We start from the raw sequence: 25,791 nt of genomic DNA on the forward strand, positions 1-25,791 counted from the left end.
GGAAGGCTTGGTGGTGCCGTTTGGCTCACCGGCTGTCTTTCTGAAGCATACTCTTCGTTTAAAACCTCTAGACTTTGGTTCCTGCTCTTCGATTTTCCATGGACGCAGGTATTTTTTCACTTGGAGAACTACTATTGCATGTGTTATGTGGACCAGCTTAGTAAATGAAACAGTGCCAAGGTTTGCATGCTAGGACACAGTCCCATTGCTGACAGTCCCCAACATTGTTTTTGCTAAGGCAAGCAAAACCGTGCTTTTCCAGACAATGCCAGGGTACAACGTGGGAGCAGCATGGGCTCATTTCCAGAGGTGCCACCATTGAAGGGTTAGACAATTTAGCCATATGGATACACGACACACAAGGACATCTATTCCAGGGCAAAGACCCTTTCTTTTCACTAGTACACACGCAGTCTTTTTGACTTAGAGCCAGATTTGAAGTGGCAGTCAGGTTAATAAACTACACCTTGAACACAACTGAATACCTGTTACTATGGATTTGGAGTCTGCAAAAGTTCGGCTCATGGTCCCATTACAGGTGGTGGTTTACTTTCCCGGCTGTATCAGTAGCCCTGTTCTACTAGTCAAACCCCTAGGGTACCACCATCTCGCTGTGAAGTTTTTTTTTTGTCTCTACTTCTCTTCCCCCTAACTTGGAATAGCACTGTGGTTCCTCTTTCTCTTCTCAGTTTCCTCCTTTTGCATGTAGCCCACAGCCTCCAGTACTATCCATTTTTCTTACTCCAAGGGAAGGCTTGTCTACTCAGAGCTCAACCTTTGCTTCTTTTCTAACAATTAGGGGTACATACAAGCTCAATTACATTTGTTTGAGGGAGAAAATAGCTATGGGTGCTATCAAGGGCACATTTATTGGAATTAAGATGAGGGATTCAAGGAAATGGCTCTTGAATAAGGTTCTAGACTGTTTAACCAATAGTGGATAATTTGGGATTATTTTTTTTTCCTTTCTTTCTTGCCAACAGCCCTACTATGTTAACACATACAAGAATATTAATTTTTAATCAGCAGTCCTTCATGTGATCTTCAAACAGAACTAGGAGGCTAGATTTCCTGGCACATCTTCAAAATAGAAGGAAAAGAAAGGTAGTTTTTCCATCCTTATTTTTTAACTTCTCTCCCCTGAAGAAAAAAGACAGATTGCTGTTGCATTACAATGGCATCAGCTTGTGGTAAACTCAAAGCATAGGTAATTTGTAACTAGGTGCATTTACATATTCCTTCAGTACAGTTACCAAAGGCAAGTATTGGTACCTAGTTCTTTCTGTATTCCTTAAGAAACATACTAAGTTAGATCTGAACATATTATGTTCATAGTTATGTCTGAACAATGTATTTATGCGCATTTTTCCATGTCTGAGATAGTATTTAACTGCAGTCTGCTGTCTATATACTTTTTAGTTTAGCAAGAGAGGTGCTTCCAGATGTTCATTTAAAGCCTTTGAGGTAGTCAATTTAAGGTAAAATCTAAGGCACAGTGAACCCTAGGCACACCAGAGGCATTATCCTAAAATCGGGATTTCGTTACTCTGACTCTAGGAATATATGTAGCATAGCAGAGTTGAAGAGAATACATGGTGGTTTTCCTTGACCTCCAGTTCTGGAAAGGTACCTTTAAGGTAGAAGAGAAATCTGCCTTTGTTATAATAATACCATATCTTTCCCACAAGGAAACCAGAACAAGTAGAGGAAAAAGTCCATTGTGAAGAAAGGCATACTTTAAATACTATAAAAGTAAAGAGGGAAATATCTGAAGTTGATTGACAGGAAAAAAATACTGTTCCAGCATTCCAATTGACAGAATTCACATAATCAAAGAGTATGAGAAAAATATATTTAAACAAAAGACAAAATACATTTTGGATCAGGATTAAAATGTTATTATTTCTTTCACAGAGGTAGAAAGCAGTGCAGTCGGAGACAGTATGTTTCAGATAGTGCTATAAAGGAGCAAGTGCTCAGATCACAGCTCTACAGATCGGACGGATGAAAATAAAAAGGTTGCTAAGCTCTCCCTTAGACTGAGGAAGGGAATCTGGAAATAAATTAAGCAAAATAATTAAAGCCTATTTGAAACAAAATTAATCTCACTTAACTGTCCACCTTATTCACTGGGAAATCCCCTTTTTTTCTACCAACAGAAGCCAAATTATTTTTACCTGAGCTGCATTTTGAGAATTCATCAGCTTACAAGTGGCTTTTGTGCATCAGGTTCTGAAACTGGTGTTTTCAGACCCCTCACAGGCTTTCCTGGGAAGAATTTGTCAAACCTTTCCTAACACATTTTCTTGTTTTGAGAAGTGATTGAAGGCATCATAGTTTTTGGAAGCCAAAACTTTATAGGTGTGTTTGGAAAACTCTTTTCATGAAGTCATAATACTGTTTTGGTGTTTTAGTGTACATATCTATGTATCTGTGATTGTTTTGGGATAGTTTAGCAACATTTGTTGCTAACTGAATAGAGGTTGCAATTTTGAAAAGAAATGCAGCCTTTGTAATTTAGAATTAAAAATTAGAGAAATACAATGTTTTTATTGCTACTGGAAAGTGTGGGAACCTAGAAAATACATGAAGTGTTAATAAAGTGCTAAAAAGGAATAATATTCGCTATTGCAAAGAGGAATAAGATTTAGCTATAAAATTCAGTTATATAACTCACATGCATCAGCAAATAAACAGTCACTTGAATTCTTTGACCTATGTAAAAGCAGGGTAGGGATGGCTGTGGGAATACAGAGTAACTCCCATAAATTAATAAACTTAGAATGTGCTGACCTTTAAGTAATTAAAATTTCAACTTCAATGTTTCATTAACATTTGCACTGGATCCCTTGGTTTGGCTCTTTGAGACTGCTGCTCAATAAGTATTGCAGGATCATCAAATCTCCAGTGTTCTGTATCATCAAAAAGCAGATGCTTAAGCATCACAACTTTTTTGTTCCAGAGATGTAGGTCTGCCTGTGCAATGTCCCTTTGATACAAATAGCAAATCGAGTATTAATGGGAACATGCTGCAGCAGTTCAACAGTATGGAGAATTTGGAGTTCATCAGAACATGCAGAAACTGGTTGGCTGGATTTTGTTTTGTTCAGAAGCTGTCACTGCAACGAAAAGTTGAAAAATAATGTCCAGAGCGCATGCAGAGATATGTACAGAGAGATGTTTACAGAAGAGTATAACACATGCTCCTTAAAATAATAAACTCTGCTTTGTTAGGAAATGATTAAGTTTGTTTCACAGTATTCAAACCCCAAATCTGTCACCTCGACACAGTCTCCCGCTGAAAGCCTCTTTTATGGAGGACACATCTCCTGTACACATCGTCCACCCCTCACTAGTCCCCTGCAAAGGGCGACCTTCCCACTGCCGATTTCATAAAGCATTTCCAAGGCTTAATCCCATTTTCATCTGGCATACGTGTGCCACTACATTCTCCGTCATGGCCCTGGCAGGGTTTTTCCCTCCATTCGTGATTACCGTATCCCTTAGCAGGGAATGCAGTTCCTGGCCAGCCTGCGCAGCACTCCAGTGCTGGCCCCCCGACGAGGAAACAACTCCTCCCCTGCGGGCGAGACGCGGGCAGGGCAGACGCCGCTGCCATCAACCCGTGCCAGGGGCCGGACCCCTCGGCTCCTGCGTGTCCCCGGGTCCCACCGCGGCTGCCGCCGTGCGCCGCCTCTCCCGCCCGCAGGGGGGCGCTGCCGCCCACGGGCCCCGCCCCTGCGCGCTCTCGGGTCCGCCCGCTCGCGGGCTTTGTTGTGAAGGCGGCGGCAGCGGCGGCGGGGGAGGAGCGCGCAGGTAACGGGCTGGCGGCAGCGGCGCTGCCCCCGGCGAGGCCGTGGCCCGGCGAGGCCGCGGCTGTCCCGAGGATCGCGGGTTGGAGTGTGCGCAGCGCCCTGCGCGGGGCTGGGCGGCGGCCTTGGCAGGGGCTGCTCTGCCCTCACCCCCTTCCCGGCCGGCGGGCGGCCCTGCCCGGCCTCCTTGCTTCCCCTGCCGCTGGGGCCTTGCTCCGCTTACCGGCTGCGCGGGTCGTGGCAGCCCCCGGCGCAGCCCTTTGACCGGATCAGCGTTACTTCTCTCGCCCGCTTTACAGCTGGAGAGACGGGGAAGCAAGTTTCCCGTGCAGAGATGCGCGTGTTGGAGTTTCCGATGCTGTCAGCTCAGCGGGGAGGGGAGGGTCGGAGAGGCTGCCGCCTCCCGGGAGGGCGGGCAGCGCGGGGAAGGTGGCTTGGAGAGCCAGGAGCAAAACCTGTCCCGAACGAATTCAGGGGATCGGTGCTGGATCTTTAGTGTCCAGTGAGAACAGCCTATGGAAAGTACTGAGATTAATGATATATTGAAGGAAAAAAAAAAGAAAGAAAGAAAGAACGCACCAGGAACTCAAAATAAAGTTTGCAAGCTGTCATTTCTTTTTTTTTTTTTTTTTCTTCCACATATACGACTGTCAAAAATTCTCCTTAGGAAGTCCCAATATATTGTACACCTCAGCTTCACATTTAAGTAAGTTTCCTACTTATCCGGTTTCCTGATGGTGTTGTGAAGGTCTGTTTCATTTGAGGAAAAAAACTGGCTTCTCAGTGTGAACAGCTGGGAGGAAAAACGTTCAGTATGTGTACACAGAGGCCTGTTGTATCACAGACCACACACCCTGCCATGTTTGCCCTGGGAACAACTACAACTGGGTCTAGGTACAGCTTCAGGGGTTGAGGTGGATGGAGCTGAATGCTTCAGGAGTTTGCTGACCCCAAGTTTGGGAATTCAAAGTGCCCTGCAGTGGCACAGTGGAAGTTCTGACTTCTGTTAGAAGTCTTAAGTTGCTGTGCTTTAGTAGTAGAAGAAAAATCAGTTAACCAGAAAAGTGTGCTTTCTGACAGGTCTTGGAGCTGCAGATTATGGAGTTTGTGGGACTTCTGGGTCCAAAGGAAACACAATGATGTGATTGATGTTTATTTTTTTGTACCTTAAGCATCTATTGGCCAGTTTTGCTCTGGGAATATGCAACTTTAGTTCAACCTGAAAACACTTCTTTCCAATTTTTTGCTTATTTAAATATATTATGGTAAAAACTTTAAGATCTTATGAGGTTTAACAGGAATTAAATGTAAATCAGCAGTTAAAGTAAACATGGTCTGTTGCGAGGTAGTTCTGTTTCTGTTTTGCTTTGCTTTAAAGTATGCGAAATGTCGTCATTCATGACAAGGTCCTTCAGCTGTATTAGGATGCACCAGTGAGGTATCATCGGCATCACTGCTTTGAGCTCTTCTGCCCAGCACCGATACAGGGATCAGCACTGATTTCAGGCTCTTGAAAGCAATAAACTGGATTTGTTTGTCCAGCTGAGGAGAAGTTTCTGCAGTTGTCATTGCAGTATGGAAAGTGAAGGAAGGGACTCAGGTAAAATTATGCACAGGATTTTAGAAAGTAGGGACAGCTGCTGATGCATGTTTTGGGGGAAGGAGTTTGAGTTGTGAAGCTATGCAGTCAATGCTGCATCTGATCACTGGGAGCGACAGCATTATCAGGGAGATTGCAGCTCTCTAGGACTTGGGGAATTTGTCTGTGAAGAGGACATATGATAGCAGAATATTCCTTTTCCCTCCTGGCCATTTCTCCACCAGTATTCACAAGACTCAGTTTGACAGAGTGCTGAGTCATCTCATTTAAACTGTAGTATTAACTAAAAAGGTTGGACCAGATGATTCTTGTGGTCCCTTCCAACCTGGCAGTCTATGATTCTATCAGATCTTTTGTCTAGTTTTCTTCTATACCTAAACTGAAAAGGCTCAAATCAAACTAGTAGATCGTGTAGTCAGGAAGATTATGTACTGTCTTAGATTTAGTAAATGGTTCCTCATTGTAGGTGTTTGTATATACTCTTTTGTAATGATAACAGGTTTTAATATAGTGATATTGCAAGTTCTTTAGAGCCTGCTTCTCATAATTTTTAATGGGGACTACTCTCTCCAATAGTAGTGGGTAGCAAATGAAGTTTTAAAATCTGTTCCCCAGTTTTCACATAACTGATTAAACTTCTTGCCTTTTGTTTGTTTGGTTTGTTCCTGGATTAATTTCATTTCCTTTTCAATTATTAGTTTGCCCCTTTTGGAGATGGAAATGTTACTTTTCTTCTTTGTGTTCTGTTATACTCTCTCCGTGCTTGTTAGAAGTCATTTTAGATAATACTAAATTCCAAATGCACTGTTGTGGTGTTACTCTCTTGTCTTGACCACTAAGAAACAAAACATTTGTCAGGGTTACTATTTCTCTTGCAGTGAGGTAAACCCATGTATTGTGTTACTGGCAGAAATAGGAGTAAGGTGCTGATGCTCCTTGGTACAGTTTTAGCTTTTTGCAGTTTGCGGAGTTTTTAAAGGTGCCTATTTTATTAAAAATCTAAGGAAGTTTCCAGAGCTTGCTGAAAGGGATTAGGGGAGGAGGGAAGATATGGATTTGGTAATTCTCTGTGGAAAGAATCATTAAATTATTCACTAGAATTGAAGGCAAGAACGTATGTGTGAGCTGAAAGTGAAAGGGGAGAGAGTCCTGCCTATTGATCATGGTTTTGTGTAAAATCAGTCCCATGAACCTGAGAGAAGTTCTAATTAATATTTTTACTTCTTCCTTTTAAAGCTTCTAGGCTGTCAAACATACTCCATAGTAGATGCTGCATGTTAATGGCAGCATGGAGGTAATTAAATGTTTTTAAACTGTGATCTGACTTGATGTTCACTTTTTTGCAGAACTCCCAAATATATGCAGAGGCTTTTTACTTTTACACATTACCCTATATGGGCAAAGTATGTTTTGAAACTTAGTTTTAAAACAACCAACCAAGATTACTGGGCTGCAGTCTATCAACAGATGTAACTACAGGGTAATACTACAACTGGCAGATATTCCTGCTGGCTTTTGCCTTTTTAAAGAAAAATTGCTTTGAAGAGGTAATAGCAACAGGATTGAACCCTAATTTGCAAAGCAGATACAGCTGTGAAAGAACAATGTGTATGCTCATTTGCTCTGCTGCTTTGAGCCACCCATTTTTTAAGTCATAGGATGGTTGTTGTGCTCCCTGCTTGCCTCATGAGCCACGGTACATGCTTATCTGTCCCAAGTACAGGTAACAGAGCCATGATCACTTAAATCACACGCAAGTGGATAGCTATCATAATGCAGTATTTGTTGTTTATGGGTTTCCTCTGTGTTCCACTGAAGGTCAACTACACATGAAAACAGCCTGTTGTATTTACTACGCACCATTACACTTGGCTGAGCCTTGTAAAAGACATTGTCAGATTTATTCCATTATTACAGAGGATTTAAAACTCAGTGGTTCAGTTAATTAATTTGAAAGCAGTTTTTATTTTGAAAACTAGAGATGTGGCACCTGTGGCCTATGGTCAACTTCATGTTCACCACCAGAATATGCGTACAGCTTTTCTTTTGATGACTTGCTGGGATGCTGCTATGGGCTCTGGAGTAGGGAAGGCAATGAATGGCTGAGTAGGGTCTGTGAGCAGACTACAGGCTGTGTGTCATTTTTGTTACTAAAATGTATTCTAGAAATCAACATTGAAAAAGGCATATAATTTTGTTGGTGACTTTATGTGTAGTTAAAATTATCAATATGTTGCTCTTACTTTTAGCAGAGAATAAAATATATGAGACTGATTCATAGTATCTTTTCATATTAGAAAGAAGCCAAGATAACATCTCTGGTAACATTTTGCTCAGTATCACTTGCCAGAGTAGCAAATCAATGAGGAGATTGAACTTTGCTTTAAGTGAACAGCACAACTTCCATCAGTCACAGCAGTATGGGATTACACTGCAGGTTTGGAAGAAATAATTGGTAATGAGTTGAGCTCCTGGAGGGTATTAATTTTTGCACCATGAAATCCATAGTAAATTGAGCTGAGGAGATCCCCGTAATGTGCTGGTAGACAAATGTTATCCTTTCTGTCCTTTTATGTAAATCTGTGAAGACAGAATTTTATCTTTAAGTTATATGTTGATTTAAGTAGTAATATTCCAGCTAGCTATACACTAATTTAAATGTTAAGTGTGAAATAAATTAGAAAATCTAATCTGCTTCAGTAATGTAGTATTAGGACAAAGAAGGATTAAAATGCTTGATTATTGATTAGCTCTCGGGAGGGAGGGACAGGCAGTTCCCATCAGGATTTGTGGAATGAGAGCAGGGTTATGTCTGAATCGAACCTGTTCTGAAAATACTGTGTGATGCTTTGCTGTGAGAGAATTTAACATGAACAAAGATTACTGTGCTTGAAGCAAAAAGACTGAATTTTTAACAGTGTTTTTAAAATGTACGATTCTAGTAATTTATGTTGACTTGTACTTCAGCTTAAAAGTAAAAATGTCCACTTCTAAAGAGAGTATTTAGTGCTGAAGAGTTCCCTCATGATGGGGTGTATGTGTATGAATTAGACTTGGTCAGACAGAACTAGAAATTGTCATTAGAAGAAGTAGAACCATTCTTAATGCTTACATATTTTACCTCTTAGGAAAAAAAAAGATCAGTTTGTACTCTGTTTTTGTTCTGGGTTTTCTCCTATGTATTATAAATTTAAATTCATTTTAGAAGCTTAATTGACTGATAAGCCTAGTTACCAATAAAAAAAACTCTGCTTGTAGCTGAGCATTATTAGAGAACTGAGAATACTTAACTGAACATAATTAGAAAGTTATTCTAGGACACTTCAATGCTATTGAAAGAAGTTACATAAAATAAGTGTGTTCTTTTTTAAGTATTCATTTCTCTCAATAATGGTATGGTACATGGTTATATATTTATTTAAAAACACCTTGACCTGTTTGAGAGAGATTAGATGCTGAAATGTGAAGATGATACATAGCTAATACAGTGTCCTGGATATTGTAATTTATGCTTCTTGTAGTTGCCAGAATTATACCTGCCCTATAATAAAATTGCTAGTATTGATATAATTAAATTATTAGTAACACTTTTATAAAGGCACCATTTAATTTCCTCATGTCAAATTTATTTGATTTACAATTGGACTTGCTTTAAGATTCTGTTTCTCAGTGTGTTGTTCTTGTGGTTCACATTCAAGTACATAAATTTGCAAGTTCTGGAGGATTTTTCAACAACAGGTGCTCAGTAGGTAAGAATGTGTTAACTTGGTTATGTCAGTGTTTAGATACAAGCATGAAAAACAAAGCAGTATTTTTCATCATGTTTTTCTGTAGTGTGCATTGCATGTGTGCACAGACACATTTTTTTTTTTCTATTTTCTGTTACAGCAGAGTATTAGGATGTGGTTTTCCTTGTCTGAAGTTTTACAAAAGCGCTGTCTGACCAGTTTGCTCCTTGGTACCTTCCTTGTAATGAGGAAAATTGTAGTGGAACATCCACCACAATTTTAAGATTTGTTGAATGTTTTTTAGCTCTTTTTGTAGAACTACTAAAATGTGTTCTGACTTTGAATTTCTTTATTATAAATATTACTAGATGAGCGATACACGCAGTGTCATAGACGTTCAGTTGCTCAGTGTAACCAAAGAAAGACAATCAAATACTCATCTTTCAACTTAAATCTGTTTTCACATATACTAGTTAACTTTTTTCCCTTTTTTTTCCTCTGCTGGTTGTCAGGATACCATGAGCTTGCTGACAGCATAAACAGTTTAAGGCAGAATAAAAATTAGACTCGAAGTAGTTAAATATCTCAGTACCCATGTTCTATATCTGAAGAAAAACAAACAGTATTTAATAAGTCTGTATTCTTGGATCTGTTTGTAATGGTATTTATTTTCATTAGACCACAGGAATCTTGAAGTTAAACTTTTCTCTTTGCACCTGACTATGTAGGATGAAAAAGGATGTAGTTCCACACCTATATCCTTCTCAAGTGTAGCCTGCATTGATGTCATTGTTCCTTAAAGAGACATCAGCAACCCAAGAGTTCTGCTCAGTTGTATTTTAAGAGGCATTTTTGGTAAAATTTGAATTTAGCAAGTGAAAAGCCACCTTAAAAGTTTAAGTTTTGTTTTTCCTTAAAATTAAAAAAAACCAACAAAAAAAGGCATTCTGTTCTGAATTTGTGGTGTTAGGCAAATTCATTGTAAGATATTTTGTCCATTAGTCTTTTCAATTACCATTTTAGGGAGACAAGCTAAATTGGGAAAACTGAGCCCCAGGAGGAACTGCATGAATTCCCTGCTGTCATCAGTTCTCCCTGCCTTATAGGATATCCCATAGTACCTGGGTTTTATTCCTCCTTATTCTTTTCCTTCTTTCTTGCTGTTTCCAGGTGTTCCTGACTAAATTATCCTCGTATTTTCCCGTGTATAGGTGCAGTGTGAGAGATGTGGGTATTTCCGTGATTTCCTTACCTTGACCCCATTGCTTTTGTACCTCTGACAGTGCTGAGTCCAACTTAGCTGCCTTCAACTTGGTGTTGAGTGTGGCACAGGGTGTTTAAAGAAAAGAGGTGAGGAGGAGTTGTGCACCTGACTTTTTTTAATACCTGCACTGTCTCTTACCTTGCACCATATCTTAAGTTAGCACCTGATCTTTCTAGCCATGCCTTGGAGAACAGAATTGGGTTGACTGGTCAGCCGTATTTTGGCACTTACCATTTAGATGTGATCAGGATTTGGGCAGATGCTGTCTAATTCCTCAGCTTTTGCTCCGTAGTTACCACAGAAAGCTTGTTCAAAACAAGCTCAGGTAACCCCCTGAACTGCTGCCTGGAAGTGGTACTAATGCTGCTGATTTCTGTTCCATCTTCTCTTCTACAGCCTGAGCCCAACAGGCTTCCTCCTAGGGAGGAAAAGATACTGCTCTTTTTCACTACCAAACATAAGTTGAAGGCTAAGTCAGGCTCAATTTGAGAAATGATGCATATGGCAGCAGTAGCCAAATTAATGTTTAAAGTTAGACATAATATAGCTGCATGAGCTGTAGTTGCTATAGTGTGGAAATACCCTTGGTAGAAGCTGATAGCAGTCTCCTACTGGAGGCACCTTTAATGCCTTAACATTGTGCAGATATATACACAATTAATTTTCTGTAGTTTTCCTGAGTTATCTGTGTTTGCTTGCTTTAAGAAGGAACAATAAGCTTTATATCTGTATTGGAAGGGCATAGTCATATGTTGCTTCTTGTAGAAAACGGTGGTTCTTTTGAAGAGTTTTTGAGACACATTTTAAAAATATTAAAGGAAAATAGAAGCTTTCATGTGTGTACAGCTCTTTCCACCTAGCATTTGTGAGTGCATGGATTTGGTTGACTGTTTTCTTCTGAAGCAGTAGTGTTTTCTGAATACCCCGATCTCATTACGAATGGAGATGTGAAATAGCTGTTGAGATTTAAATTTTTGTTCCCACCTTCTCCTCCCGCGGGTGTGCAGGATCGCAAGTCGGTAGGTAGATGGAGCCCTGTAGCAACAGCCAGCCCTGAACAGGCTGGTGAGTACCTGCAGCCTCTCTACCCGGAGAACCAGGCAGGAGAGGCTTCTAGAGCATGATTCTGTAATATGTTTTATTCATATGTATTAAACGATCATGGATTTAAAATTAAATCTTCATATTAGCTGTGCAAGTCAAGGCAATGACCATGTGCTAAGATGCTTAAGGACAGTTTTGTGGTGTTCACAGAGGGCAGGTGATTGGGTGAAATACCTGTATCTGTTCTAGAGTGCTGCAAGCATGAGAGCTTGTCTGGTGTGTCATGCTTTTTACCTTTTCAGTTAATTTCTGAGTCAACTGCTTGTTGTTAGGTACATCTTGGTTGAGACCATCAGAAATAGGGCTCATGGGAAGCTCTTAAGAAACTTATAAAGCAGAAGAATTTGCTTTTAAAATTTAAGGTTTGGGGTTTTTAAATTTTTGTTTCTCAGTAATGCTAACTGCTGATCCTTTTGGAACTACGTTTTTGAGTATTGAAATTCTTTGAATGGTGCAGTTCAGTAATTCAAAATCAGCAGTAGCTAATCTTGTGTGTTCCCTGTTTTGCACAGTGTGCGTCCACACCCTCAGCCCAGTGCTGTGTTACGCAGTTCAACTGATACCGAGGACTTGGGTTGTTGACATCTGTGACGGCTGCTTGTAAAGCTGTGAACATGCAAGTTTCCTTCAGAAAGAAGTTTGTCTGATGTGGTTTAGTGTGTAGACAAGTACGTCTAGTGTGAGAACAGTTCCTAAATAGCAAGGTGCTAATTTTATTTGAAAAAGTGAGATGCAGTTCTTAACTTTAAAGGGAGAAAGGAGGATAATGTTTTAGAGATAACAAGAGGTAATAAGTTTTTATTCTTTCTGTGGGGGATTTTGTTGTGTTCATGCCAGTAAGTATATACTTGAAAAATCCAGCAGATTAAGATTATTCTGTGATTTTAGCAGGTACATATTTTGTATAACATATACCCTGCATTTCTAATTTGAAATTAATGATGACAATGTTTACATTTCAAAACAATAGGAAGGGTGTGAGTTCCCAGTGGTTTTGGTCTGACTAATATTTATGTGCAGTATCACTCCTATACAGTACCTTGTATCCCAAAAGGAAAAGAAAGCTGTTTTCAGAGGCTGCAGATTTGTCTGATGATTACATGAATACTCAGCTAAATTGCAATCTGAAATAATCTTTGGAAATGTGTTTCTGCCTGCTGTTCATTATGCACATGAAGTCAGTGTTCAGGTGTTGGGGAAGAGGGTTAAAAGTGAGATTCTGAAAGCATTTGTCTAAAAATAAATTATTGAGTTAGAAGATATTTGTTTTAATGGTAAGTATTCACTTGTACTTATGGTTTGCGAAGATTAAACTATGGATTTTCTTTAACATGGCACATAGCAAACTGCAGTACAGCTTTCCAGTCATCCAAACCCAAGTGTCAGTTGCATTTTGGAGAGGAAGCTCTAGTCAGTATTTCAACTTGTTACTATTTCAGTTCATTTAAAAAGCAAACACAAACCACAACTATGAACATCCTTGTGCTTTGGAGGGAGAAAAGAAAAACAGTCACATGGTGGGCTCACCCCTTCCAGCAGCTGAGCACCCACACAGCTGATTGCTCACCACCCCCAGCAGGATGGGGCAGAGAGTAGGAAGAGTGGAAAACTGAAACAACTCAGGGCTCAAGACAAAGACAGTTTAGTATGCAAAGGAAAAAGAAGAAAGAAAACAAAAAATCAAAATCAAAACAAAAAGCAAATTAAGCAAATAGTCACTCATCACCTCTCACCCACAAGCATAATAAAGCCCAGCCAGTCTCTGAGAAACAGCTGTTTTGAAAACTGCATACCCCCTTCTTGCTTTGTCCCAGTTTGTATTGCTAAGCATGATCTTATATGGTATGAAATATCCCTTTGGCCAATTTGAGTCAGCTCTGTCCTTTCCAAAGTTCTTGCCCATCCCCAGGTTGCTCTCTCTAGTGAAAGAGTTGATGGGAAACAAAAGTCTTGATTCTGTGCAAGCAGTATTAGCAACAGGCAAAACACTGGTGTATTAACAGCATTGTTTTAACCAAAAATCCAAAACACACTGCCATGTGGGCCATTATGAAGAAAGTTAGCTCCATCCAAACTAGACTCAGTACAAGCAGTAACATATATTTTAATAGCAAAAATACTCTACCTCATTCCAGAATGTGTTATGAAAAGTATTTTGTAAATTCATAGAAGGATGTATTTATGCTAGAAGCTTAGCTGGATATACATCTCAAATGTTTGATGTAGGGACGTATACATTTATGTAAATATAATCTACTTGAATGTCAATTTTAAAACTTTTTTAATAAGTTGGAATTTGCCTTCTATGCAGCAGTTGGTCACTACATTAACTTTTCACATACATGAAATTTCAGCATGTAGATTTGGCCTTAGCAATGTATCTTAAGCCATTTTTGGTTGGTTTGAAAAAGATCACACCCTTTTATTTTTAGCGATGATTAAAATGGTTATGTGATTGTCTTCCTTGAATTTTTATTTAGTTACTACCAGAGGCAGTGATATTAGCACAAAAAGGAAGCTATGGAAGAATATAAATATTTTACTTTAGTTTTTATAATATAAGGTTTTTCCCCCTTTCAGGGACTGGTTACAAAGTTTTAGCTCATTTTCTTGTGAAAGGAACAATTCTTGAAAAAGCATCCTTTTCTCCAGAGAAGTTTGACAGTAAAGCTTTCATTGAAATACAGGGTAGAGCTGAAAAGATAAAACACCCCGAAAATGACATTCCAGTGTATGTTTGCCCTTTGAAGCAAAGGAGGAGCTTAATAATCTTCTATGAAACATGAAATGAGCGGTAAAATAAACAGGATGTGTTAACTGGTCATTAAAAGGTGAGAAAAAAAGACAAGCTTTCATTAAACTTGGCCTTAAAATGTATTTTAAAAATGAAACACAGAAACATCAAGACTTGCACCTGCCACTGCATGGAGAACATAATGAAAAGGTGACTGATTACAAATGTTTTTCTGTGCTTGATGCATCGATTGAATTTGGCAGTTGCCCTGAAGAAAGTGGAGACCACCTCTGTGTGTGTTCAACATTCCTTCTGTATCAGCACCTGGTTCTTTTGAGAGGTTTTATGTAGTGCCTGAAGCATTTACCAGGGAAGTACAACATGTGTTGAATAGCAGAGGTTGTAGTAAGGTCTGCTGTTTTGACCCAGGGAAGATGATAGAAACTTAGAGCTAGTGACTGTGAAAAGCTTTGGGAACAATCAGAGCTTCTGAGCTCTGGTTCCGTTTCTGTTGATCCAAAACATCTCAGGTGATAACTGAGGCAGATTACTTTTTAATTGTGGTATAAGCAGAATAGGTTTTTCTCTTGACAGTATAGCATACCTCAAAGACATATTGATCATTGTCCATAGCATGAGATTTCATCACTGCTATAGTTTTTTTGTTACCAGGTTGCATTGAGGGAGGAGATTATGGGAACTGAACCATTTAAAGAACTCCTGCAAAACGCAACTAATCACCAGGTTGTGTAGAAGCTTGTGTTATTAAGCAGCTATAACACAGCAACTGGTTTAAAAAAGATCTGTTGGTCTTCTGAAATCTGAGTGGTTTCTGAGTGCAGATGGGGGAGAAACAGGACACCTTGACAACTGATGTCTGACATGTGAAACTGTGTTGACTGAGGTCCTTGAGCTTTTTATGTCTTAAATTTGCATCTTAGTAGCAGGACTGGGCAAAGCTTTATATTCTGAGTTTAATGTTCATTCAGACATGTAAGCTCACTAGCTTCAATGGAAAGCATCTTTCAAAATGCTAATTCTCTGTTCTGGCATAAACATACAGGGGTTATGAACTTGCAGCCTGGCCCATGCCTAGAAACAGGTTTTCTGCTGGTATAATTACTGTTAATTGTGGCACTCTTAATAGCAGTGAGGGGAACTAGCGAGGTAAATTGGTTTAATACTGATATTTTTGAGGTAAACAATATGGACTGGGTTTTTTTGTAGAAATGTGTGGTATGAAATTTTAGTTGAGCACAAATCAACCAACGAAGAGAAAAATTCACCCATTAGTTAAAATGGTTATTAAAATTAGTTAAAATTTCTTAAAAGGTGTGTATCTGTGACATGTAGCCTTTTCTGAAAGTTGAATGACTTTGGTGGTGGTTTGATTATTATTCCCCTTTGGAAGCACATTATATAAGCTCAGAAGTGTGCTTCCCTGTTCAGCTTTGTAAATGTGGGGTGGTTCAAATGGACATTGCTGTTTCTAATCCACTAATGAGCAATTTTGCCCATTCCCTAATATCTAAGTCACATGAATGTCACAAAATTCCTTTTTCCTTATTTTTTTTTGTTTGTAGCACAGTTTTGAGTAGTTAGGTCTAGGATAAGGAAATGGCAAAGCACCTCAGTAATTTCTGCAGGAACTACTTACAGTCTGATAGAGGAAGCATATTCCCACTTGAGCCTAGATCTTGCCAAAGGTTTTGGTGCTTACTTTCGTAGCATGAAGAAGAGAAGGCTCCAGGGAGAGTTCGTAGCAGCCTTCCAGTACCTGAAGGGGACCTAAAGGAAAGCTGGGGAGGAGCTTTTTACAAGGGCGCATAGTTAAGGGATGATGGGTAACGGTTTCAAACTGAAAGAGGGTAGATTTAGATGAGATATTAGGAAGAAATTATTTCGTGTGAGGGTGGTGAGACACTGTAACAGGTTGCCTAGAGGAATTATGGATGCCCCATCATTGGCAGTGTTCAAGACTGGGTTGGATGGGGCTTTGAGCAACCTGGCCTACTGGGAGGTGTCCCTGCCCTTGCTGGAGGGAGCTGGAACTAGGTTATCTTTAAGGTCCCTTCCAATCCAAACCATTCTGTGATTTTTAAAATATCATAAATTGCCTTCCAAAGATTTTTGTCTTATTCAAGTGGGGTTTTTTTGTGTACATTAGAATTTTTAACTATATTTTAGGATTTGGCTAGATTAAAATTAGAGTTTGTGTTTTTTAATCTATCCCAGTTATCTGATACACTATCATTTCACTGTAGGACTTCTGTTAATCAGTTTTTCTTGATTTAAAAAAATCTATTGGAGAATGCCTATACCTATTTTTTTATCAAATCTGCACCAAATATGGAAAAAGATACTACTAGAATATTTTCCTGATTCACTTAAGAATGCATTTAATTGCTGTGATAACAGATAAACAATATGATAGATCTCTATATGAAGCTCTCTATAAGAATAGGACTTAGGCTGCTTTAGTCACTTATTGCTCATTAATTTTATAGTTAATTTGGGGAGCAAGAGCAATAGTTTTTATTGTATTTTGTGGACCGGATGTAAGTTAATCACAGAAGTACAGTGTCAGCATGAATTAATTATGCGAGTAAGCCAAATGGTTATTTCATTATTTTATTGAAAGGGCAAGTTTGAGAATATATTTTATCTTAATAGATTAGGCAGAATTCATTGGAAAAAATCTTAGTATGTTTAAGGTAATGGAAAAAAAATGGCTTTCAGTATGTCCTACAGAGATCCTGTTTAAAACAGCTGACAGTCTGTCACGTTCGGTAGCACATCAGTCATCAGATTTATTCTGATTCCTTAAGCTGAACATTTCATTCAAGCCCGTAGATTGTCTTGTCAAGCTCCCCAAAGCTTCATAGCTTTTCTGTCAAGCATAGAGTAGCACCAGCTGTTCACAAATAAATGCTAAGCTGCAAAAATATTGTTTATTTTCTTTAACCTTTTATTCAGTTGACTACAGTGTTCTTTCGTGTTATTTTCTCCACATGCGTTTATCACAAGGTATTCGAGGGGCTGCTTCCCAAACATGCCTCATCCTGAACATCGCCACTTCAAACCAAGGGCCACTCATTTTGGGATGTGTTGTTTTTACTCATAGCAGTCTGGACCACCATGGTTATGACATTCTTCCTCTAATCACAAAGGCCTAGTGAGCAGCTTCTTTTGCTGCAGACGTGAAGGAATCCAACTGCTGGTGTGCACGCAGCACTGATGTGGCCAGTCTGGCTTTGTGCAGAGTGGCTGTGGTCGTGGACTTTCGACCCTGTATGGAAGGTGGCAGTTTTGCTGTCAGACCATATCGCTGTGCCATTCTTCATATTTATTCATTTATTTGTTTTTTTTCATAATGTACTGTGTATGTTTGTGTATGAGTAGCATAGCTGAATTCAGCTCCTTGCTTTTGTTGCATATCTGCTACCTTGGAGAAATTAATTTTTTCTTGTGTCTTTTCCTTCCCTGACCTTCTATAATTCTCAGCCTTTTGTGTTGCTTAAAATAAAGTTTCTGTGTAAACTGTAGCCCTTGTGTGCAAAGTATAGTTGATTCAGTAGTGAGATGTTGATTTGAGACAAAGTTGACTTTGAAATTGATGTACATATGTCTGAAGTAGTAAAACACTAGGGATGGTTAGTTGAAGTGATGTTAATTAATTGCACTAAGAAAAGAAAGTAAACAATTAGGTTGGTACATTTGTATAATTTATATCTGAGCCCAAAAATTGCTCACTTTTCATGAAAAAGTGATTTTTCATGAACCACTGATGTCCAGGTTAGACCAATCTCTATATTGAATTGCTAAAACTATAGTATTCAGTATAAAGTTGTGGCTGCCCTTTAGTGATGTCCCAAGCCGGTACCGGGGGGCTACCGGCTGTCAGGATACTTTTGCTTCCCTGCTTTTTCAGCTATTAAAATAAATTAAAAAAATAAACAAAAATCTAATTAATAATTTTCCAGAACCACCAACTTCAGAACTAGTATCTCAGTGTAACTTGTGATTTCTTCTGATTTCTTTTTTTTCCCCCTTGTCACTTACTTGCAATTCTGCCTTTTCTCTCCTAATCTGGTGGTTTTCTTTGTTATGAAGTCCTATTATGTCTTTATATTGTATTTTGGTCTTCTACATGGCCAATACATTCTTTTAGCAGGCTTATTCCTTGAACGGGTATGGTGAAATGCACATTGTATGCATCAAAAAAGAAACTGTGGGGTTGAAGCCCTAGATAAAATTAAACCCTGAGTATATAAAAAATAAGATTGTTAAAATGTCAAGATAATGAAAAGTCAGAAAATAAATTATACCTGTTATTAATTTTGAATTGTATTCAAACATAGAAATATGTAGCATAGACAAAAGCTGGTTACAGAGAGATAAAATTCAATTTTACACTAGGATAATTGTTTTATGTATTTTACATATATTTATAAGATCTGATAAAGGCTTGGAATTCACAATATAAATCACAGTATGGTCTTGATGAATGTCAAGGTCAGTAAATGGAAACCCCTTCACTTGCAAAGCACATTGCTACTGTGGAAAATACCAAGTGAATAAAATTAAACTGATAAGCACCATTTATCCTACTATGCTTACTTTTTTTTGCATTGTAGTGTTAGAATTTTGAGTATTTTTTGTTTTAGAAGGCATGCATAGGGATTAATGCTCTCTGCATCCTCGCATGTATTACCTGTAGTCAAATTAAGTCTTCTTTTTTAAGAAGAGATTAATGCAAAACTGGCCTAAAGTTTGTGAGTGAGAATGGAACTGTTGCTGCAGGAACACTGAGAAATTAGATTGGCCCTGTTCAAGCAGCCTTCCTTGTGCTGGAGATGTATTTGATGGGATCCAAATGCTGTGAAGATTATGGAGCCCATGATGTAAGAATACATTTCTGTAATAAATTGCCTCCTATCAGGAACATTTATCAGGATGGCTTATTTTATCTAGAATCAGATCTCTGGTGTGTCTTAATGAGAAGGAAATTTAATTATTTTTCAGATTTGGCAGGACAATAAAATGGATTCTAGGTTCGCACAGAGAAGAATATACGCTCAGGTGCCTCAGGTGATTGTCAGTCCCAACTAAAGGAGACAACCTCTAAGTAACCACATTGCAAGGCAAAATTCGAAACATGTAGATATCTAAACGAAATGACTGCCACTCGTCTTACCACAAATATTTAATAAGTAAACTGTAACATCCAGTGACAGGTTTTTCCAGACTTAATGTATTGAAGCTTTTGAGTCCTAGGGTGGTAAGAAACAGATGTATCGACATGTCATCACTGACTTCACAAAAAATGTTACTACATGTGACAGGTATTTTGTCAAGCTGAGCATTTTTCCGAAGTGTTGGCTTCCAAAACATGTCTTGGTCAGCTGCCCATATTATACAGAGAGTTCTACATTTGTTGCTTGTTGCAAACTCCAGGTTTTCTGGGCTCCTGTCAAAGTACCAGTGTCACTGAGGTCAGTGGTTTCCCACTGTACCTGAGTTAGATCTCATCAGAGAGTAGTGGGGGTGAGTAGTCACTCAGCAGCCAGGGTGCTGGTCAGGTATCACTGAAAGGCTCTTCTAGGTAAGCGCTGGGATTACAAATAGTCTTTGGTTTTCTTCAGAAGTTGTACTTTGTAAGCTTGTAACTGTTCACTCGGCAAAGGAGGGGCCACTGTGACAGGGTCAGGGTCTGATCACTGGGTTGTCGGGTACGCTTGAAGTTCTAGTGTAGAACTGCAGGGGCAGTAGCTCAGCTGCTTTCATGTGCTGGGCTGGTGGTCAGACAGCTGAGGTCTGCCACTCATGTGATCGGCCCATCTTTCCAAGTGGCAAAGATTGATTGGACTGCAGAAGAACAGATCTGGAAATGCAGCTCCCTGTGAAAACAGACTCACCTTCAGATTTTTGATACAAAGGGATTTCTTTCCTCATCATAATGAGGCCATTTCTGATGTGATATAGTTGTGAAAAGGCGCTGGTGGACCTGGTCCACTAGTTCATTGGTATCCCACCAGTACAAAAGAATGAAGCACCCACAAATGCTTCCTTTGCCATAAATGTTACAGATTTGGGTGCAAGAGGCTTCATTATCCTGGGGTGTGTAGTCCAACAGTTAAGGGTATTTAAGTTAGTTTTCTGCACTACAGTAGCATAAATGTAGGGTGATTTAAATATGCCTGAGAACAAACTTCAGCTTCTTGCTTTATGGACTCATAATTTGATGGTAGCAAGAATAAATACAATTGTGGGGTGCAACACACTTTCTCACACTGTACTGAAGGTGACTCCTGTGCAGGTGTACAAGGTAACTCTAATTAGAACAGTTTCCCCTTGAAATGTAATTTTGTTCCTCCTCTTCACTATCCAGTGGTAGACTAATATTTGTCTCCAGAATGTTTTTCCAGGATCTGAAGTGGAATTACACTATCTGAAGGTTACTAAATATTAGGCAAAAATTATAATTCTCTTCATAGTTTAAAAGTATCTTTCATATTTTAAAAACCCTCCTGGATGTAAAATTCTTTTGGCAAACATTCGCGGTCTTGTACTTACGAGAGAGAACTTACTAAAAATAGCATGTGCTGCTATCATACTGAGGTTCCCCTCCAGTTGCATCTGCCCAGTAGTTTGTTTTCTACTTGATGGAATATGCACTTCTACATTTACCTTAAAAGTTAAAAAAAAAATATATGTGTCAAACCAGATATGTTATTGAGAAGCTATTTATTATTACATATTACACTTTCTTTCCCAATAATACAGCCATTCAGTCCATTAGACAGATCAGGGAAATTAAGAATTGTCTGCACATCTGCAGCTCTTAAAAATCCCACATGTGATACAAACAACCCAGTGATGGAGCTTTTTCTTAAACTGTAATCCTGTAATTCTGTGTAAAGTGTCATTGTTTACTAATATAGGAATGTGATGGTTTAAAAAAGCAAAATGTTGTTCCAGTTGGCATAGAAATTAATCCAGACTAATGTTAAAGCCCAGTTATAAGGAAATTCATAAAAAATATCTCATGTTCTTAGGCAAAATGTTTTGAAACAAAACTGATTAAAAAAAAAAAAAAAAAGGTCATCACAGCATGAGTTTGCTAGTTATAGGGTCTCTAGACTTCTCAAATGTCTTGAGAAACAGGTTTTTATGGAGGTGTCAATTAGTGGATGTCTGAGAGTAGGTGTGTTTTTTCAACCTGTTGTGAAAGCACTGTGGAAAATCTTTTAAGTACTAAACTACCTTTGCCTTAGGTTTAGCTTTTTTTATAGTGAGTATCTTTGATAGAACCAAAAATAATCTTACATTTCACTGAAGTTCACTGTGATGAGTAAATTACAAAACCAGCAGCCTTTCAGTCTTACCTCATGTCCCAAAGCAGTATGTTCAACAGATGCACAATGCAGCTGAAAAACTGAGTATGATGAAATACTTCCTTCAAATAAGAAAAAAACACAAGAGGGCTGTGACTTGTTGGTGTAAGTTTTTACCAATGGAAATAATTTATTAGATGTTGTAGCTTTAAAGTCTTAAAGAAATTAAAAGAAGAATATTGAAGACCTCTGTGAAAGCGGTGTCAAGATAGCATAACTTTATTAGAAAAATTACGCCTTTTTTACATTGAAATCTGAACATGTTAATATTTGTCTTTGACAGCAACAACTCATGAAAGCACAACATTAAAACAAAGTTGCCTTCATTCATAGTGTGTTTTAAGAAATTAAGAAATGTTACTCCCTTCTTTCCTCCGAGTTTGACTGTGGATTAGAAAGCTATTTAGAAGTTTTTCTAATGCTATGATGCCATCTTCATGCACATACCTGGTTCGGTCAAGTGTTCCTTCAACATGAAATGGGAGGTAAAACTCTGGAGTCTAGAAGTCTTACAGCTTCACAATGTCCAAGAATGTCTTCAGAGTTGTTCTGACTATTTGAACTGTTGGCAAGATTTTCCCTTTTTTGATCTTGTCTTCTACCTGTACTTCAATAGCTAGAAAGTTTTGATTTTCTTCATTTTTCCTTTTTTAGTGATGTCAAGCAGTTCAGCTTGTAATGCCCAGAACATCTGACAAACAAGCTTCAAACTGTCCAGCACATTTATGTGCAAGAGAAAGCAGTAATCAAAATAAGCCTAGGTTTCAGAAGTGCTAAGGAATGATTTTTCCTCCTTCATTTAGTAAGTGGATTTATAGCTCCTTTACTCCACCCAGGAATAACTAGTGTGGGGCCAAGATTCAGCTGCTGTCTCAGCTCTCTGCAACCTCACATTTTTTACCTCTGGCATGAAATGTTTTGGCAATGAAAACATTCATGCAGCTTGATTAATTAAGAAATAATGAATGCAAGATATCTAAATTTATGATGAGGTTGCAAGAAAGAACATCCATGTGTTTCTTTTTATAAAAAACTGAAGAGAATAATATTGCTGAAACTCACTAAATAATCCTAGGTCTTGAATTTTTCCAGGAATTATTTTTTTTCATTTGTCTGTGTGGAAGTATTCTGATTTTAAGGCTCAGAACTCCTAATAAGAACTTTTTCTGTCAGTTGTGTAACTTTCAACTTACATGAACTTCTTTGTAGTTTATGTTCCCAAGGAAATTCTTTAAGGCTTCCTCACTGTAAATTAATTTTGTGTTTTGTCTGAATTATGTGCTTACTAGGGGTTTAAAATGACCTTTCTTCAAAACCTAGTAAAGAAATGTTTTTTAAAAAGTATGTCCAGCTTTTTTATTCCCTGTATTGTATATCATTAAAAATTATGACAACATTGATGAATGAGAATTATCTATTTATTCAAATGCATATTTTGAAGAAAAGCTGGACTGTTTCATTGCTTGAACAAGAACAGAAATGACAGAGCTTTCATTATGGGCAACCTGACAGTTCTACCTATGCTTAAAGTTTTCCTGCAGCTCTTTTTGGAAGACCTTTTTCTTTTGAATTTTCCATTGTTTGTAACTTTAACATTTTGGATGGGGTTGGTTTTTTTCATAGTAGGCATTTCCTTCCTACTGGTTGAAGATGACTATTATTTGGTAAGTTTCAGTTTCAAGTGAAGAAATTTTTCCTATAATTTTTCCCCTCATGCAACTTGAAGCCATTTCCACTTGTCCTATTGCTTGTTGCTTGGGAGAAGAGACTGACACCCACCTTCCTACAACCTCCTTTGAGGTAGTTGTAGAGAGCATGAAGTCTTCACCCCTTAGCCTCCTTTTCTCCAGGCTAAACAACCCCAATTCCTTGAGCTGCTTCTCACAGGACTTGTTCTCTAGATCCTTCACCAGCATCATTGCTCTTCTTTGGACACATGTCCTGATGTGCCATTCTTCTGTAACTCCCTCCACTTCACACTTACAAGGAGAAAGTTGCTAATCATAGTTAATGAAGGTACTATGTACTGTATCTAGTTGCTAGATTAAAAAAAATTATATATATATCTGAAGTTGAGGAGACACCACATGTTCATTGAGTCAAAATATGTGTCTGTTCACACCTGAGAAGCACTGCATTTTCCAATGCTTTTACTGCTGTGCAGGCATAATTTAGGGAGCTCCCCCCACAGCCCCCCACTCTACTGTCCTACCCTGTAAAGCAGAAAGCAGCCCAGAATTTAGTGATGCTAGTTTTGGTGGGTTTGTTCTATTGCAGTCCTTAGAATAATGAAGTAAGTAGGCCAGAAGTGACCTGTGAGTATCATCCAGCTCACACCTCTGCTCAGAACAGAGCTATCTCCTCAGTTAGATCAGGTTGCTATATCCAGATGAGTTTTGTACATTTCCAGCAATGGAGGTTCTGTAACCTCTCTGAGCAACTTGTTTCAGTGACCTTCCTCACTGTGAAAAATCTCTTACCAGTAACTCTTTGAGTTTTCTGTGATACAGCTTGTCTCCAAGAGACAACTGGACTCTATCTTCTGTATGTTTGCTCACAAGGCAACTAAAACCCAATAAAATTCCCCTTTAGCCTTCTCTACTTAGAACCAACTAACACAATTCTTTCAAATTCCTCTTAAGTCATGTGCTGCAGACCTCTAATCATCTTCATGACTCTCTGCTGGAGTTGCTCCAAGATATCCATGAGAGGAATGCCACCTTTCAGATGTGGTCTCACAAGTGCCAGACAGAGGGGATTAATCACTTCCCTTTGCTGGCTATGATCTTGTCAACAGATAATAGTATACAAGTAGCCCTCGCTGCCATGTAGTGCTGATTTTACTAAAATTGTCTATTAAATATTCTTTTGCCTCCAGCTAAGACAACAGCTAGTTTAAAATATATGTATTTATCCCTAAAGGCTACGGAAGTCAGTCTCGTTGTAATCTCTTTAGAAATGGAGGCCTGACTGCCTATGTGATACATAATAATTGAATTATGAAACCAGTAAAGTGTTTAAAAGAAAGCTGAAGAATGGCTAAAAGAATTGGCTGTTCCACACTTTACCATATTATAGTTTCATTATTAGAATGAAAATTATATGAATGGAGTTGTCACAGCAGAAAGCTGCTTCCTGGAATACTCACCAAGATGAGAAAAGCTGGGGTAAAAAAGGAGACATAGTCTTTGACGAGATCCTCTGCAGTTTTCTTTAAAAAGAGTTGGCAGGCAGGGAGAGAAAGAAAATGCATATATTGTCAAAGAGAAGACAAAACTAAGGAAAACAAAAATAAATGGAGGACGAGGGCATGGTGATCATGAAATGATAGAGTTTTCAATTCTCATAGAAGTAAGGAGCAGGACTGGTGGGACTGCTACCTTGGACTTCCACAGGGCTGACTTTTGCCTGTTCTGGAGACTTTTTCACAGGGTCCCTTGGGAGACAGCCCTAAAGGGCAAAGGAGTCAGGAAAGAATGGATGCTCTTTAAGAAGGAAACCTTAAAGGCACAGGAACAGATGTTTCTGTAAATATCTTGGCAACAAAAGGAGAGGTAAGCAGAATGTCCATCCCTTATTGGACACTGTTTCCCACAGTATTCTCCTGGGGAAACTGGCTGCTCATGGCATGGACAGGTGTAAGCTTTTCTGGGTAAAACAATGGCTGGATGGCCAGGTCCAAAGAGTTGTGAATGGAGTTAAATTGAGTTGGCAGCTGGTCGTGAGTGGTGTTCCCCAGGGCTCAGTGTTGGGGCCAGTTCTGTTTAGTATCTTTATCAATGGTCTGGACTAAGCAATTGAGTGCACCCTCAGAAAGTTTGCAAATGAAACCAAGTTGGGCTGAGTGTTGATCTCCTTGAGGGTAGGAAGCCTCTGCAGAGTGATCTGGACAGACTGGATCAAATGACTAAGGTCAATTAAAGATAAAACAAGGCCAAGTGCCAGATCCTGCACTTGGGTCACAGCAACCCCATGCAATGCTACAGGCTTGAGGAAGAGTGGCTGGAAATCTGCCTGGGGGAAAAGGACCTGGGGGTGTTGATTAAGAGCTGGCTGAATATGAGCCAGCAGTGTGCCCAGGTGGCCAAGAAGGCCAACGCATCCTGGCTTGTTTCAGAATTAGTGTAGCCAGCAGGACAAGGGAAGGGATTG

The 25,791-nt window shown here is 38.9% G+C and overlaps 1 protein-coding gene across 4 annotated transcripts in view; it reads left to right on the forward strand.

The window, feature by feature from the left end:
- The window catches only part of MIPOL1 (mirror-image polydactyly 1), a 189,728-nt gene that overhangs the window by 1,157 nt on the left and 162,780 nt on the right, over positions 1-25,791 (forward strand). For 2 of the 4 annotated variants that reach the window (XM_051622610.1, XM_051622613.1), the window contains exon 1: positions 3,754-3,816. The exons of 1 other annotated variant lie outside the window; for it this stretch is intronic. The gene's annotated coding sequence lies outside the window, so the exon portion shown is untranslated. Of the gene's footprint in view, positions 1-71; positions 109-3,753; positions 3,817-25,791 lie in introns of those variants that run through there. One more of the 4 variants, XM_051622611.1, reaches the window with a different exon arrangement.

The sequence above is a fragment of the Apus apus genome, chromosome 5, assembly GCF_020740795.1.
Source record: "Apus apus isolate bApuApu2 chromosome 5, bApuApu2.pri.cur, whole genome shotgun sequence".
NCBI lineage: Eukaryota > Metazoa > Chordata > Aves > Apodiformes > Apodidae > Apus > Apus apus.